Source organism: Triturus cristatus, chromosome 2_2 (assembly GCF_964204655.1).
Source record: "Triturus cristatus chromosome 2_2, aTriCri1.1, whole genome shotgun sequence".
NCBI classification, from domain to species: Eukaryota; Metazoa; Chordata; class Amphibia; order Caudata; family Salamandridae; genus Triturus; species Triturus cristatus.
The window spans coordinates 772237776-772257008 of NC_140582.1; the positions used below are offsets into that span (position 1 = coordinate 772237776).

The window sequence follows — 19233 nt, forward strand, 5'->3', positions numbered from 1 at the left end:
TTCAAGCGGTGTACTTATTATTGTTCTCCAATAAGGTATCCAAAATCTGTACTGCTCTGCATATGTCCATAAAGGGGTGCACCTTGTTTGGTATGCCAAAAAATGCCAATGTGATAGGCTCAATGGAATTTGATCTGTTTGCTTCTCAACTTTTAAGTGGGGGCAAGGAAGGGGCCTTTTGTATAATCTGGTTTATCTTCTCTAACGTTATTCCTGCCACATTCTCAGTTAATTGCGGGTTACTTAGACTCTGACATAATGGGTTAAGTGACGATTGTTGGATAGCTCAATGCCCTGAGCTTTTCATGCCTTTGTTTTTTGTTCGGCTATTTCATGTCCTATATCTTCACACAGCGAGTTGTACTCACATGTGTTATTTGATTTCTTGTCTGCTGCAGCTGCTTTTTGTGTGTTTGGTGTGCCATTGCCCACTTTTTGATATCATAAGCCTCTTGATGTGTACAGTCATTTTATAAATTATTGCTTTGTGTTTCTAGGAGAAATTTTGGAGCCCTCATCCTTCTTTTCTAATCATTTGCCTTTTCTGTTTTCTGTTTATCAATGTAGTTGCTTACCTTTGGTCGGTTTGTGTTCCTGTGTAAGCATTTATGTCAGTTTGGCCCAGTGATCACAGTCTAGTTCTAGTAGAGGTGCTTCTTGCTTTACTATTGTTATGTGTTGCCTCTTCCCTTTATTGGAATTCCCAGGCTGCTGCTCCAGGTGAACCCGAATGTCCTTCAAGCCTGCTGAACCCCAGTGCAGGCAGTGGTTGCAATATAGTATGTGCTTGTCTTCTCAGCTCACAGGCTGAGTTCTGATGCAGGCCTCCACAGTTCAACCCTGGGCCGCCAGCACTAGGGCATAAAGGACAGGATACTATCGGACCTGCCCGTGACTCTGAGATCCTGGGCCGACTATAAGCCAGGCCTGGTGCCTCATCCTCGTTCTTTTCTTCACTGATAAAGCCTCCTTATTTCAAGCTTTCTGAATCAGGTCCAGAGTCTGTGCGATTTATGCAAGGCTGATTTGAGCAAAGCACCCCTCATTCCACTCCAGTGGGCTCTTAGGAAATAACTCTGGGTCCTGGGACCTTTATGTTAAACTGATTGCACCTGAAGAAGGCATTGCAGTATCGATAAACACATGTTGGCTTGGTGTGGATTTTAAAGATGGATTGAAAAAAAGATTCGTGAAAACTTGCTTTCATTTGTCCTCCTTTTGACTCGAGAAATTTACATAATACTAGTTGGGGCTACCTAGAAAAACAGAGGGAGCATCAACCTGGTCAATGAATGTGAAGTAAATCCATTAATGTGAGAGAGATTAAGGTCCTGTCACTCATATTGGCAGGCGAAAACCACTTAAAATTTCTCTGAAATGACTTATTCATGCAAAAGAATATCTTCACTGTTTGGTTTAATGTGAACGATGTATCTGTCTTAGCATTTCAAATGTTCTAAGAAGGTTGATTCACAAAGAAAATTACGCTTAAGGACGTGCATTTAAAATGAATGTAATTGTTTTGTTAGAATTAATTTCAGATTTTTTTGCAATGTGGTGTCTGAAATATTTACATGGCTGCGGGTATATATTTCCTCCGTCTCCTCATATGTGGGGTTCAATGGTCTTATCAACCTTATAGCACTCAAGGCAGCCACGGTCGGTAGTAGGAGTAGCTGCAGGGCGGTGACGTGGGGAGGGGGTGGGGCAGGGTGGGGGGTAGTAAACTATGGATTACGGAGGTTTACAGGTAAATTAACATATAAATTAATAAACGAATTTCGTTGCGTACACAGCATCCCCAAATGCGACTCAAGGCCTTTTCATTTTCTCTATTAAATTGAAAGGGAGACACTTTGAGTTTTTTTTACATTTTTTGCATTTTCCAAACTACAATATCGAAACTGAATACGCGTTCCTAATGCTTTCCTATATGAGAATTTTCTTTACATCATGATATAATTCTTTTTCATATTTTATTCAGTGTTTTAATTACACTTATTGTTTTAGTCTAACTTAACTAAATGAAGGCAACCACAGCTGGAACTTCTCTGTTCATGGTGCATTACTTGCACGTCGGACACATTCTCCTTGCCCGAGACTGCTTAAAACAACATTGATTCGTCTAAATCTCCAACGAGCGGATTAAAAGCTAGAATCAAACAAACCCACCCATGAATCGCCTCGTATCATAACTTGGCGGGAGCTCTTCAGAAAAATCACTACTTGCTCTTTTACTGGCTGCCACTCTGCAGTCAACTCTACACTGACCTTCCTATAAAGACATGCTTTGTCTTAATCTAGAAAGTGCTTTCTTTCTCTTGTTTGGGTCGCAGAATTTGAAAATGTGCCCAGACTGCATGTAACAGCTTCAGTCACTGAGTATATCGAAGATATAGACCTGGGATCTTGTCGATCTTCCAGGGTCAAATACGGTCAAGCAGTCTGTATTTCTGGAATTAAAAGTCAAGAGATAAAGTGGAATAAACTAATCAGAAACGGGTTATTCCATGTCATTTAGTTATACTGAATACTTGACTTAGTTCAACGTTAGAGGAAGAAAAATATAGAGGTTGCAAACAGTCTCATGTAAAGCACAGTTTTATGGCCACTTATGTTTTCGAAACACACATGGATTTATAAAAGCAGTAAATCAAAAGCAAATCACCCCAAATCGTTCACCTTCAATAGAGGTATAAATCATGGCTGTGTCATAGAAGCAGATGATGTAAAGACTAGTAAACCGAGGGCAATTCATACTGTCCTCAAAAAATTAAGCAGATTGTAATTTAAGCCCAGATTCCTAAGGCCATTTATTTTGAGTGTTCATGCATGGTGCAATAAATTGCCATTTTGCACATCGGTGCTATTAAAATACCTATATGTGCCTTCTCCAGTCCAACGCGTGCCTCGCGAGAGACAATCAACGCTAAATAACCAGATATGTCACAACTGGTTTTGAATGTGTTGGTAGGCTGCAAGAGGCTGCACCACCCTACCTGTCACCACAGTCCCCCTCCTTCCTGAAGAACCCATTTGTGATTCGCACCCTGCAAACAAGAAATTATGCACACATATTTGTGAATCAGAAAATGTCCATAACAAACGTGTCTGCTACGTTTTTAAAGCTGCAGTGATATGCAGCACTACGCCAAACAGTGTAGTTCTAATATTTCTGCAATGTGGAGAAATTCTACTCTCTGTCTCCCTGAATTAGGCCTATTGTGGACTACTCGGTATCATAAACTTGTCAGCAGTGTTTTTAAGAGAAGTCGCTAACGCCAAGTCAGCACATGCAGATAATTGTTTCAATCCATATGTTAATTCAAGTGTTTGATGAAAGATAGTTAACATACAGCCAACTGCACAAATGTAATTAGTACCTTATAAGGGAACACACATACAGCTCGTAAAGTTCAACTCACTTACAGTTACCCAGCAGCTGGAAAAGTAACAGAAAAATGAATGATTTTCCTACCATGCAAATACTTTGCAACAGCAAAACCATAATAACCAACGCTCTATTGCAAGGTAATCTGATACTGCAAGAAAATGACAAATCTTTGAAAAGCAGCTTCTACCATCACCTCTCCCAGGATTCTCATTAGGTGTTATGGCTACCTGTTAAAATCAACCTTCAGGCCAGAATGCTACCAAAAAGACAAATCAATTATGACATAAGAGTGAGTAATAGGTTATTTTCTATACTTCATAAAAGTAGAGCAAATAAGGCACAATATAGTGCAACAGATGAACAGTCTAGCAGTTAGGGCAACTACCAGTGGCGGCTCCTCCGCTAAGGCGGAGGAGCGTTGCCTTACCGACTTCAATAGGAAAAATAAAATGATAATAACATATCTTTATTATCATTTTATTTTTCTACTTGTAGTGAGTGGCCACAGTGGGAGGAGTGGTTTTAAGTGTTCATGACTGAGTGGCCAGCCCTATTGGGCCGGCTTAACAGTCCTTCACACATTACATCTTGCCCACCTGGCTTGCTTTACACAGCCTGGTGGGAAACATGCAAAGCCTCCCAGTCCCCGTCTGAGCACCGTGGTTTGGCGCACAGACCAATAACAATGCTGCATTGCAGCGTTGTGATTGGCTATGCGGAGCCTGGTGCTTCTGGCTCCTGCCTTCAGCTGGCGGAGACAGAAAGAAAAGGACAGAGAAGAGGCACCATCTGGCTGACAGGCCCAGGCAAGTGCTTTTTTTTTAGATTTCTTTCCGTCCCTCGAAAATCCACACACCTGCCCTTGCCTCACTACTCCTGAGCAGTAGCAGTCGCTGTTTTGCACTACAGGTGTATTCACATACTGTTTTCATTGACTGCATAGATTAGACAAAGTCCAGTCCCACATGGTTTCATGATAGGTGACACATGCAGCATGCTACTACTCATTTTGAAATGCTCCTTAACATGTTTGGGACACCTTTGCAAACCCATAATAACCCCTGTAGAGGGCATAGTAGCATGTCTCTATTCAAAGCTGCTCATATGTGTGCATAATGCCATGTACAGTTGTGCTAAACCAATACATGTACACTATTCATTCATTGTACAATCTTGAACCTGCTATGCTCTATGGCATCAATGCAGCGAACTCACTCAATGGGCAAGGGAGAGAAAAGGAGACTGCAGTCCTGAGGTGAACTGTGACAGAGCTACCATCCAGTGTGATTGGGGACCTCACATGATCAATCACCTGTTACCTGAGGATTCCATCTGACTTTCTGGCTGGTGTTTGTCTGAGAGCAAGGTCTACTTTGTTCCATCTTTGAGGTGTGAGTGTGTTTGCTATAGAAAGAAAGAGGGAGCAGAAGGGTTAAAGGTAACACCATTTCAACTTACAATGCAATTATGTGATTAACAACTCAAAGGGCCAAACAGCAGTGTAAAGAAAGTAGCCCAATTGGATTAACTATGAATAGGCTATTCTATTTTAGGTTTATTCATACAGTAGCTTAGTAAGCCCTGAGGAAAAGGAAATAGACCTCATCTGTGTAAACATATGAACACTGGTAAAACCTATACAACCACAAACTAAAAGGTCACAAAAAAAAGGGAAAGTGTGAAGGAAAGTGAGAGAGGAGTATTTTTTATTTCTTCCTTAAAGACCCAACACAATGTAACTCTGTTATGCAAGGCCCCAGCAAGAAAGACTGATCAAAGATTATTCTGCTTGAGTTTTGTTGTTTAGGTATGTCAAAAAACAGTGTTTGTTATTCTTTCTGTTTCCTCTATTTTTGTATGCTTGGGTTAAAGGTGCAGGTTTTAGAAGCATGTTTAGGTCTGATCTAATTATTTTACAAGACAATCTGGGGATATTAAAATCAGATTTGATCATTTGGCAGTGTTTAATTCTTAACAGATTCATGAAATGGCTGGCTTATAAGAATAGTGGCCAATATGTATTGCCACTGAAGCAGAATGGGATAAACGTCTTTCATACATCAGCCCACGTTTCTAACAATGCAGGATTAATAGCAGGTCAACTGCCAGACACTTCAGATTTTAAAGATACAATGCAAGATTTACACATGGGATAGTGGTGAAAACACAAAACAAGACTTTCCAAATACAAGCAAAATTCATAGCTGCATTGCGTCCTATTGTTTTGTGATACCTTCAGCTAATCCTGGCTTTTTACCCAATTAAACTTTCTGCTGGAGTTCTTGATCCCATAGTTACAAGGCTAACAGCAAAGTCCCAGAATTTAATTTGATTTGTGTTATAAAGCCAGGCTGACTTAAAGTGAGACATTTGCCATGGGGAAACTTGGCAGCTAGGAATGTCCACACAAGCAGCACAAGCAAAGTGTGTAGGAAAGCATTGGCGAGCATGCTTAAAGCATCAACTTTCAGGTGCCTTAGAACGCTGGTCTAAAACTTACTCTAGTGTAAAAATATGTTAAAGGTTTGACAAGGTACTCTACTGTTGGCCAGGTTGACCACCCCAACTATGGGCCAGACTCATGGGGACGCGGCGGTCTCCCAACTGCCCTATTATGATTTGGATGGTCGGACCACCACTTCCCTGCTGCAGCAGCCAGGGATCTGCCATTCTCTGGTGGTGTTGCGGCGGTCAGGAGGCCACAATACGCTGGGCGGGCCCGCCAGGGTCCCAACAAGCGTGTTACAAGTATGCTCTCCCCGTCAGCGGTGTCATGGAGGTTCTTATTACATGAACACAGTAGTGGAGAGGTAACAAAGGGGGCTCTATAGGGCGCCCTGTGTCTCCTTCACATGTGGATGCACACCAGTTCCTTCACAGCATGGATTTTTCCCTCCATTCAGTGCAGAGAATGTTTTTGGCATTTCCATTAAGGTGCCTATTTTTTGAGGTATTGCCTTGGGAACGCCAAAAACTAGACCATAAGACAGGAGGAAACTCCTAATCTAACGGGCAGTCTGACCACGGCTTTGGCTGTGTGGAGGTGAGATGGAACCAGTGCCACATTGCCAAAGTCATTATCAGGCCCTATGTCATAATATTCAGTGAGGAGTAGGTGCATGAACCTCAAGAAATGTGTTTGTGCCAATAAATTAGTTTATTAAAACACTTGAATACAGCACTCTTAATTTTTTTTATCCATTACCAGTGCTGTACACCAGACAGAGTCCTAACTAAGTGAGGGTGAGAAGTGAAGAGGTATGAGTGAGAGTTAAATAAACAGACGTTCAGTCTAACATAAGCCTATTGGAAATAGTGCCGTTGGGAAGACACTACCTACCCTGCATTACTTTTTCTTTAAATTAAATATGTGATTTATAACAAGCACTGTAAAAACAAACCATATTTTTTAAATAAGCTAGCTGAAATAAGGTAGCTGAATAAACACAGATAAGCATGATTTTAAAACCTTTGGAAAACACTGAGAAAACACAGCTGAAACCCCCCAAAACATAACACTGAACACAGGGCAGCCTAACTATGCAGCACACAAACTAGGAAAATAGAAAAAAATGCAAGAAAACATAATATCTGGGGTAAATCTCTTATATATATTCTCCATGGAGATCCGCCCGCTGTACCTAAAGGCTGCCCTATTCAAAATGCCACGATGGTCTTTAAATATCTGGGGATTTATGTGACGTCCAACCCACAGCTCCGTTACGACCGCAACCTACTGCCGCCATTGCAAAGATTGAAGCGAGATATCGCCGCATGGAAGGTGCTTCCTCTCTCTCTGCTGAGCAGAGCGGCGCTTTTTTAGATGATGTCCTTGCCCCGCTTCCTCTATGTGCTGCAAAACTACCCCAAACCAGGGCCCACACGTTACTTTAGGGAAATTGAGGGTTTGCAGAGAGACTTGCTGTGGGGAGGGAAACCTCGGATAGCGCTAAACAAGCTCCCCCTCAACTGGTATGCCGGTGGAATCAGTCTACCAGACCTCAAGAAATATTATTGGGTGGCCCACCGCGCAGCTATTAACCACGGCATGTATCGCCGACCAGACGACCCGGGCTATGCCATGGACCGATGGCTTCTTCCTGGTGGAAATTAAAAAAGACCCCTGTATTCTAAGCCGAAACGATTTCCCCTCACTGGGCCGACAAAACACTTGGTTCAGGTTTGGCATGCAGCAACTAAGAGTCTGGGATTGGACCGGAAACTGACACTGGCAACACCCCTTTGGAACTCGGAGAGGTTAGGTGATTTATGGAAGTCGAAAGGGTTTGTTAAATGGGACCTCATCGGGATCTCAACTATTGGAGATGTTTGGGTAAAGGGTGATGTAGTGACAATCGCCTCCCTGCAACAGAAATATGAGCTTGCTAACTCAGAATACTTCCGGTACCTCCAAGTTCGACATGCACTGCAGTCCCATCTGGCTAAAAACATCTCCCCTCCAGAATCCACGCCTCTCGAAGATAGACTGCTGGATGTGTATCTACCAGAGAAAGCAATCTCCCTCACATACAAAAAGCTGATAAATAACACTGCGGACCCTCTCTGTGGCACTAGAGTAAAATGGGACAGGGATGGCCTCTTACTAGATGACGAGGAATGGCAGGAGGCATTGGCCTCCCCAAGAGAAGTGACTATCTCGGCCAGGCTACGGCTAGTACAGCTAAACATTTTACTTAGGGTATACGTTACTGGGCCTGGTCTGGCCCGAATGGGGAGGGGGGGGAATGCAGGAGACAATGTGGTTGTGAAGGGACGTTCATTCATATCATATGGGAATGTGACCTCATCCAAAGATATTGGTGACAAATCCATATGGTTCTTGGCGAAGTATTGGGCCTGACCATCCACCCTGAAGTGAAAAGATGTCTGCTGAACGTGTGGGAACCCACAGACCTGAGCAGAATGAGTAGGATCTGGGTAACACTTGGCCTCATGGTGGCAAAACGAAACATAGCTCAGTTATGGGGAGCCACAAACCCACCCACAATAACAGAATGGAAAAAAAACATGGACTGGTGTATGTTCTGGGAGAAAACAGTGTACACTGCGAGGGGCTGCCCTAAGAAGTGGTCTCAGATCTGGGGGGCATGGAACATGTACTGGGGAGAGATTTGTAGCACCCTACGCAGTCCCATGCTAGATGACTTGACCTCACCGTAATGACCTCGTGATTTCTCACTGCTTTATTTTCGTAATCACTACGATTGTCATTGTATCACCTAATGAATTCCTCCCTGGATATACCTTATCCATCTGATTCATGTACTTACACCGATTCATGTGGCTTAATGAAAAGAATTATTTAAAAAAAAGAAAACATAATATATATGTTTAACATTCCCATGAGGAAAAAAGGGACCAAAACATTCTAAAATCTCAATAAATGTATTAGGTTTCCACATGGCAGATTTATAACACACCTACGTCCTCATGTATTATTTAGCAGGATGGGGGGAATGCTGTAAACTAGTTGTCCTCCATCAAACATATGGTTACCCCACTCTGTTTAATGTCAGGCAAACTGCCAACATTAATCTTTGATCTAGTGGTCTGTCCATCACAGGACCACTGGTTGTAGTGGTGGGCATTATGCCATATTAAGTGGAGAACTACCATCACTTATTGCTCCTATCTATGTCACTATGTGAGGCATGGAGGACATGGGCATGGAAAATGCAGTATGGCTCCACGCTTATGGACAAAACTCCCTGTGCACAAAGTCTATGTATTATTTGTGCAAAGAAAACACACTCCCATTTCAGGTAAGTCTTTTATCTAAACAAAAAGGTTTGCTAAGTGGGTGCAACAAACCTAGCACCTTCTTGGCAAACCTTGTATGTTGTAAAGGGAGCAGCTCTGGAAGCAAGAATCTTTAAATAGGGCAGAGGATTCTCTGCCAGGGTGACAGACGTCATGACCACACACAAGCTTCTAAAGATGTCCCTTGGGTTCCAAATTTGAAAAAGAAAGTCTGTTAGAAGGTGTACTTTCACTTCTTGCAGACAGGAAAGAAGAACCTACTTACCAGTAGTGTAATCCTGAAGCATTTATTAGACTTGTGTATCTCCATATTCTCATTGTGTGATGGGAAGAAACATGAAAACAAAAGCACCAGCTGGGAGAAGGTACCTCTCTAGTATTAAAGGCATGAGGTCATTGGAGCTTTCTGTACTTGTTCCTGGTAGGTGCTGCTTTTGCAAAATTCTAGGAACTCATGAAGGCTCTGTTGCCAATGTCAGGGAGCTTTACGTTCCTAGGGATCATTAGGTTCCAGTCACTGTCATTAAAGCTTGCACTTATTATAATGTTCTAAGAGGGGGGCAGCATTTTTTACATTGCCATCACAAAAAAGCGAACTATGTTTTTCAGTGGTAAAATGTTATTAAAGTGTCCAGATATTTAGAATTCAGATATTCTCATTTGTAATCAGCAAGCTTCTGTCTCCAGAAGCTCACAAATACTAAATTATGCTTCCAAGATGGAGGTGCAGGGACTCCAAAGAACAGGTCTTGGAATCCAGAAGACTAGGGAAACATTGTTAGTACAATCAGGAAGCTACCATCTCTTCCCTCAGCAGCAAGTCAAGTTGACTTTGTTTTTCTACTCTACAGAAAGAATAGTCATATTTGGCTAAAAACAATGATAATTAATGGCTAAAAACTTTTGTAAGATGATTGACTCCAGCAAGGCATGCTAAAAGATTAATGACCATGCCACGTCGCAGGATACTGTATACTGGGATGTATATATTTGCTTGCAATACATGCTATTAGGTCAGGAAACTCTCTTTGGATACTTGTTCACTTACATAAAAGGGTAGAGGCCACTAATCAAAGGTAAAATCTCCAAGAGTCAATCTTTTAACTCTTGAAACTTTATAGACATTCAGCACCTCTCAAGGCAACCGTAAGGTGGATCCACCTAGTGGAAGTGCATCTGAAATCAGAAAAGGTCTGGAAGGCTAAAGAAAAGTTACTCTTAGAGTAATTGACACATAATATCTGAGACCATCCAACTGTTATAGTGCTCTCTGCACTTAAACCCTGGCCCCCAAATCTGGCAGAAAGTAAAGATGGCTTTGTGAGCAGAAAGGCAGAAGCTACCAACAGTAAGTCACTTGCATTTTAGAAATAAGGGGGCATGTTTTTGGCATAGGGCAGAGCTGCAGGCCTTCTATCTGCACTGGCCTACTTCGAAAGAAAAGACCAGGAATGCACTGTATCTAAAAGATACGGCACATTCCTATCTTTTCTGCCAGCGCTGGAGCCCAAACTGCAGCTGAGTACCAATGCAGGCACCCTTGCATGATGGTGCAAGGGTGTCTGTGTTGCTGGCATGATTGTTTCTATGCTGAAAGGGACACCTTCCTGCACAAAAAAACATGTAAGGCAATGTTTTTCTTGTTCTATGTTTGCAGCACATGTGGAAAGAGGAAAAGCTAGAAGAAATGTAAAATGTTTTCCTCGTCATGCCTGCTTTGGGAAGGGGTTACTTTTCGCGCTGCCCAAATTCATGCTAGTTTGCACATCTGGGACAGTATCAAAACATATGGGTGCTTCGTGGGACATTCACAGCAACATCCATGGAATGCTCCTTCCACGCAGAGTAAGGCATTGACTTACTCCATTTTTACAAGACCATGAAAAGCCATGTAGGGTGACTTTGTGTGGCCTTGTAAAAGTGAATCTCTGGTGGTATAAAAGTCCTGCAGAGGTATTGTAAATATACCCCAGGGTTTGGTGCACCATAATGGAATTTGCATTTTGGAATTATTGACCAGTACGGAATAGTTAATTGGATATTCCAAATCTAGATGTACTAAGTGCCTATATGAAATAGATATTCAGAATTCAGTCACATAGCTTAAAAACCAGAGTCTAGAATTGCTATTTGGCCAGAGTCCTAAATTGCGAATGTTGCTCTGGCAGCCGCTTATAACATCACAACCAGAAAGTAGACCACCACGTGCTCAGAGGAGCCCAATAGAGAGAACAGGAGTGGAGGAGAGGAAACAGACACTGACACATCATAGTGAGCCATCACTCACTGGGGGAGGAAGGTGACAAAAACCAGCATAAAGACAAGTCTCAGAAACGAAACATGAAACTGTGGTACAAGAATGTGTTGCCCACAATGATAAATAAGTACACATTTGGCACAATATGCAAGAATATCAGTATACATTTTACAACATAGGCAAGAAAGAATGAATGCAGTTGATGTAACTTATTGTACCATGAGTTAAATGTGAAAAAGATGGTATGACCTTCGCTCATTAATTAAGGAAAAGGGTGCAAGATTACATAGTGAGGCTACCTTTTACCAAACCACTAGAAACGTTTATGGAGGGATTGATTGAGCCATCCCTTCAACCTGGACCTGAGCCCAAATAATACCTCTGTATTTCTACCTTTATTTACAGATAAGTTAAGAAACTTTAAAAAAGTAATTATGCTTAAAATATTCCAAGCAAACGCGCAAAAGGTGTGTTTGTATATAATCTAAAAAGAAATGTGAATATATGGATATGTTTATTAAAATTACAAACAGCGTTCTTTCAGAATATAGATATGCACTGTGGGTGCTGTAGTCAATTAAATGTCATGCAATTTAAATGCTAGTTATGAAGTATTCTCTTTTCACTAAACATTAATCACTATATTAATATTATTTTATCATGCTTACGAACATAGATCTCTAACAATATAAGTCATAGTAATTGTATATTAATCTTAGTTAGTCTAAGCAATGCTTAATTATTCTGAGAAATGCTTTTCTCACAGTCCGTGCACAGCAATATATAGACTCAGAAGGAGAGGAAGCGGAGAAGCAGCAACAATAATTTCGAGGGCCTACAAATCGGTTACCTAGCACAGTCCTTGCACAACAGGGTACCAGGACACTGTCAAGGCATGTCATGCGTCGACAACAAGCCACACTGCCTTCTGCAGAATTCCACCAACAACGCCACTGTAGAGCTGCAACTTGCTGTACTGTATTACTTGAGGGGGTGTTTAGAAAAATATATATGCTTTATTTGACTAAACCTGGCATCTAGGAAATTGTTTAAAAAAAACTTCGACAGGCCCTCCGCGAAAAAAAAAGTGTTGCGGCAACAAAGCCCTTATACCTACCTCGAGTTCGGAGGTGGTGTGAGCATAGTACTTGCACATGTGTGGGTATGGTCTTGCTCCTTTGTGTGTTTGTGTCCTTACCAATAGATCCAGATTGTGCATGAACTCAAATATACACTGGCTTCTAAGAGGTATTTTACAAACATCTTTTCCTCTTTCTGGTCAATACGTTTTATGGTTTGTACCTAAATATCCTCTCTTTAGCCCCTCACCATTGCATACAAATTCACAATTTTGGAAAACTCTGATGCACACTTTTATACCCTGCACATGGTTACTACCAGCTTCCACTTGATGGCAATTTGAGTGTGCAAAATGCATTTTTTTGTACTTTTCACAAATCTTTATTGCATGATATATGTGATTACTTATTTGTCATTATTATTAATATTATTTAGCATTTGGTATTATTGATTATTATTATTATTCAAATAAGGAATGTCGCTCCAAAAATGACTCAGAAGTTTGTCGGCTCTCTCTGCTATTTTTGTAGATTCATCTGTCGTTGTACATTGCTCAATGCTGTTTTAGCAGTTGCAAACTAGTTTGCGACTTGTATGCGGTTCGTAAATTATTTATAGACCGGGCCCTAGTCCTGGAGGTGAAAGTTTTATTTATTTATTGCTGGTAAATTGATGTTGTTTGAAATTATTTGGGATATTTTTTGGGGTGATGTCTTTGATGAGGGGTCTTAGATCTACAGCCAGTGAGTGTCAAAACTTAAGCAATAGTGATACAACTTTACGCTACGGAGTAGAAACTTCCTAACAAAGGCACATCTATAGATATAGCCTGGTGAGCTATGCATAGATGTGTGTTTACTGTGCTTGATTATTAATCTTATAACCCATACAGTAAAAGCATAGCAAGCAACCTGCTATGTGTGTCCTGTACCATCTTTAAGTACAAAGCCTGTTTGTATGAATAAAATGAAATGAATATTACTGCTGTTCGTTGAATGAAGATATATTCCGTGGTGCTTTCCAACATGCATACCATACTTTGAATTGGCGACCGCCTTCATAAATATTTGTATTTTGCCATGTCTAAGACATGGCTCAGTTTGAAGGCCATCTACGGGTCGGATTTCTTTCCTTGTTTAGTAAGTACATTCCATTCTGTGTAGTGCATGTGAACACTTGATCTGGGATCACAATGGTGCAGTGAGACCCTGTCCTCCACATCTCTTCACAGAATTGACACCAATCTTTCTTCCTGAAACAAGTTTTTAGCATTGTTGAAACTGTGTTTTGGGTATTTTTGACCTTGGGTTGGATGATCACAGTTTTCATCTCCATAGGACATTAGAAGATCCTTGGCCTTAAATAGTCCATAGTTAGGGCCCGATTCTGATGCGGTTTGGAAAGTTTCCAAACCTAATCAGTTTGGGATTGGTTTCCAACCGAATCGGATCGGGAGTGTCCAACAGACCGAGTACGATGCATTTGGATGCTTCCCGATACGATTTGGTTGGACTCCTATTGACTTCAATGGGAGCCTTTGTTCTGACCGAATGCATAGTCTCCAATTGAAGAAAGGGGTGGCTGGGGAAAATCGGGCACCCTCTGGCGGGCACCCCCTGGTGCCTGCCACCCTGTGCATGGCTGGTAAGGGAAGACCCAAGGATACCCCCACAGGCCCGATTTAGAAGGCTCCAGGTGCAGGGGGGCCAACTACGGGCCCCCAAAAGTCCGATTCCGACTGCCGATTTGAGTAGGACTGAACAATTCGGAAAGGCTGTGCAAATCCAGCATTATACTCAGTCGTTTGGAAATGCAGCCCTTCGAGACAAACAATTCTGCTCTGTACGGTTTGCTCATTCCAAATGCCGTGGGGTTTGGATTGGGATATTCCTAATGCGTGGGGTTTGGATTGGGATATTCCTAATGCCTCGTATCATACTCGATCGGTTGGAAACCTTTCCGAGTCGGTTGGAAAGAGAGATTCCCGCTTTGATTTGGACGGAGCAAATGCTGTTAGGAGACCTTCCTAGCCACATCAGCATCAGGCCCTTAGTAGGAAATGAGAGGGTCAGACATATATCTCCATCTGACTGGCTTTTGTTTCTGTGTAAAGCAGTAGTATGCTGGGGTAGGATGAAGCTGAAGCAGGTTTGGCAGACCACTTACTCATTTATGAGACAGGAGCCCTGTACTTATGTTGCGAGTGGCCTCTTAAATCTGATGGGGCTGGTAAGAGTAGTTACCAGCCCCATTAGAATTATGAGATCCGCGTTGTTCCTCTGATCTATTTGTTTTGACATGGAGTGTAAAAATCTGGGGGAAAATGAGGATTTACTGGAAGAATCTGAAACAGAATTATAGATTGCCCCAGTAATTTCTCATTTCTAAGGGGCCCTCAGGGTCCCACTTGGAATTAGCCAGATTTTTCCCACTCACAGATTTACCAATAATCAATTCCTGTTAGGGTGGAAACAATCTGTACATTTGACAGGCTACTCGTAATGAGGGCCTTAATATGAATTTATCTTTTTAAGTGATCTTTATCTTACAAGCATACTTATTCTGGGATGCCATTGTGTCTCCTTCTAATGCAGTTGAAACCGTTTCTATAAAACAGGCACTATGTATCAGTGGTTGGTGTTTGTTAAATGCTTGAGAATATGTATGGCAAGAATAAAGAAGTGATTGATGAATGTTTAGGGAGAAACCAAACCTTACCTTTGGGCAAACGTTTGCCAATGGTCAGAGCACTGACTGTCATTTTATTAATGAAGATGAACAAATAACACACAGTACTTATTTAGTTAAGGAGATATTTGTGACCAATAGTTCTGATTATCTCTGATGGAGACAGCCAGATCGCAGAAGTATATGAAACAATTTAGTAATCTGTACATATTAAACCATTGAGTAAACTTTGGTTTATGGTATGTTTTTTTGTATGCAAATACCCCATTTAGTTTCTTGTTGCTAGTCTCTGAACATAAGGGGATTTCTTTATTTTCTCATGAAGGCAGAGCTGTACAGCATTTCATCTACAAATCAGTTTGATGATCTTCTATGTTCTTCCTTTACCTATATTCTACAAGGTAATTATGGCCATTGTCCAAACTAGTAAAATGCCATACGTTCTGTCACTATATCCCAAACATTCTCAGACACTATTTCCTAAGACTGCTTCCCATATATCAAGGTGGAATGTACAACTTAGGTAACAGATTTTACATGGTCTGGTATGTAACACTGCAAGTTATTAATAATGCTTATTGGAAGTTTTAGTATTTTTTGACTTTCAATTACTTTGTTGTTCATCCCATACACAGTTGAAAAATTTGAAGTTAACCCCAAACCTGGCAAAATTTACTTTTTTCAACAGGTATATTGTGGATCCTAGAGCAGAGATTGTGCCTCCTGAAAACTCATTTACCAACATTGCTCATTCCTGGGAACTAGCCACTGACAGGCTCTAAAGAACCCAAACACCCCAATAATAACATACAAGATGACGGAGTTTAAGTGTCAAACACTTTGAGAATATGGAGCACTGTCACAACAATCCTGGACACACCAACCATCTTCTAGAAAATAAGAAAAATTGCTGATGCATGTCACACTAACTGAATCGCTGGTGACCACAAGGAGAAGAAAGGGCAGAGTAGAGATAGGAAATGGGATCTAAGGGGTCCTCCATTCTCATAACTATGGCAGCAACACTCAGCAGCACAAAAAGCATTTGACAACTTAAAACCAAACTAGACACTGCAAGAAACCCACTCACAACCCAGGTCCACACATAGAGTTCTCATAAAGGGGAAATCTGCATCCAAAGGCCAAATGCTATTTAGGAAAGGGGTTTGCTGCACAGAGGCCAATAAGATACGCAGGAAATGCTCTCTCCTATGCAAAGACTTACTGAGGAATTGTGTGCATTGTTGTATCAAGATATCAGGAAGCCATCACATTAAGAAGAAACCCAAGGGATTAGGGAAACACAAACACTCTGAAGAAGATGGGAGTAGTCAGAGGCCATGTGTAATAAGGACCCATTATAAATCCTCATATTGAATTCAGTGAGTAGGGGGCACATTGGAGAAAAGGGAAAATGTTATGCCATTTACAAAGTAGTCTTCATTCTAGTCATCGTAGCTTGAAAAAGGATGACATACCATCCCACAAACACAGAGGCCCCAGTCTAGAAATGATGGAAGAGCTAAATTCTGAAAGATTTCAGAAATTGTAGCAGTACAAGGTTCCCAATGCAAAGACTGGGGGAGGGAGTCCCACTGCATTGCAGTGTTCACAGAAGAAGGCTCTATCACACAATTTAACCAATTAGCAGAAATATTGACAACACTGACCACTTCATGGTAATCTTTGTAGAAGAGGAAATGCAAACTTTGCTATGAATAAAACATAGACTAATATACGCAATTATTCTACAAAGGAAGATGAGCATGAAGTGTGAAAATGGATTAAGCTTGACATGAACTTATGAAAGAAGCTAAAAAGACATCCTTCATTTTATTGGACTCTTAGAATTTTCATATATTATTGTAGAAATGTACCATCGTTGGAGTGATTCCAACAGTTTTTTGCTGGACTCTGTGCAGCTTACCCCTGATAAATAGGGGTTAATTGCCTTTACTCCCCCTTTAAACGTGGGTAAATTAGCTAATCCCTGAGTAACATATTTAACTTGCCTATAGTTCCCTAGTATATGATGTAGCAAATACACCAATGACTTTGAAGTTGAATACCACTTGTGGACTGCAGCACCTATTGCGCCATAGACAGGGTTTGCCTGTAATACATGGCTTTTGGCCTACCATACATAACGTGACTAAAGCAGCCTAAAAACCTTTTTGTGAAACCTGTCAAAGTAGCCATTTCTAACAGGCGAAAAACCCTATTTTTGAATATTAATAAAATCACTTGTAGATACACATTAATTCCAAAACGTAGGATGCAATAGTTTTAAAGAGGAACATCTGAGAAACTGAAGTTAGCATGTTCCTCCAGTGGCTAGCCCCCCAAAACGAATGTAATTGGCAGTACAATAGCTGGATCCTAGAAACTTCAATCTGTTACTTCTCACAGGACACAGCTAGAATAGTCATTCGGAGCCTATTTTTCATATTTATCGGAAATTTTAGAAAGTTACAATTCTCCTCCCATAAGCTCCTGGAGGCAAGTTTCAATGAGCCCGTGAATAAAATTGCTCCCAGGGCAGTACAGTGGCGTATGCCTGGTTACAGGATGAGCTGGGTGCAGAAAATGTGATCCTATCAGCTTAGTAAGGATAACGGAGGTGGGCATAGGAACTTCATTAACTTGAGAGGAACAAAGGGTAAACCTGCCCATTTATAGTTTAAGGAAAGGGGAGAACTGAGGAAGGGAAAGTCTTTGTTTCCCAAGTCCACATGCTGGCTCTGAGCCTAGTTTGTGGGAAGGTCCCTCCTAACTTGCTAGTGTTATTATTCATTGAGGAAGGTGACTGCCTTGCCTAAATAATAATACACTTTCTTACAATTACTTTGGCCTTGGTACCCATTCAGACTATCTTAATAACTACTACTATCATCACCAAATGAGTCATCATGAATCCAGAGTGAAAGTGGACTTTGAGTGAACAGGCAAAAGTTAGGGATGAAAGAGATCTAGCTGTGCCTCATAAAATGGCTACACAAACGGGATAATTAGAGTTGAGTATGCTAGGGAGGTTGCAGTGGGCGCTCCATGAGGAACCGTACCACCCAACAAGTCCAGTTGCATTGAAATTACCTTTGTAGATGGAATCTGGCACACACCTCAGAGAACCAGGATTGGTTGAAGTAGCAAAACAAATATCAGGAAAAACACACAGCTAACATGACAATGTTATTTCAAAGGGAGCAAGATTGCTGTAAGGTGACTAAACATTAAACCTTTCCTACATGGCGATGCGTGAGAACAACCGACACAGAAGACTTCACTGCTGAACAATGGGAAAATTCACAGGTGCAGCATTGCTGAGGTTTCTATGCATGTTGATCTGACTCATCAAGACCTATACCTTAAACATATTTAAAACTCCTGCCCCTTACATTTTTGAATCAGAACCAGTGTTACTTTTAACATACTAGACACAACGCAGTGAGTAGGGAAAACGTGCTCTTGGTTGAATTCCATCTGCCTAAAACCTGTAACGCATAGTCAAAAGAAGTATATTGCAGCTACTCAAGAGGGCACATGGGTGGAGCACTGTGTCCTGACCAGGCTTAATACCATCCAGCTATGGAATTCAAACTGACACCACTTGAAGGTGGTACCACGATGGTTCATCGGGTGACCAAGCTTCACTATTGGTCCAGGCCCTAACTGCAGTCTGCTCACAGAACATGTTCAGGATACTCATCCCCATGCTAACTTGCCCGATTGATCAGTTAATCAGATCTTCTAGCAGGAGAATACCCATAAATATGTGTCATTATGCATCTTATTTTCTTACGAACTATCAAAGGTACAACTAGTATCCTACTATAATATATGGGATTCTGCAATTGCTGTATAATAACCAGTCTCTAATTTCATTATTATCTGTGACTGGTGATGCACCCTGTCAAAGATTATAAAGAAATTACATCAGATTTCAAATGTAGCAATTTATTACAGCTGAGTTCTCTCACAATGCCTGCTGCGAGGGCCAACAGCTGCAGATCTGAGATTGCGTTTCAGGGAATGT

General features: G+C 41.3%; 1 protein-coding gene across 2 annotated transcripts in view; it reads left to right on the forward strand.

Annotated features, from left to right (window-relative positions):
• The window catches only part of SGCZ (sarcoglycan zeta), a 4297431-nt gene that overhangs the window by 911429 nt on the left and 3366769 nt on the right, over positions 1 to 19233 (forward strand). The window lies entirely within an intron of this gene.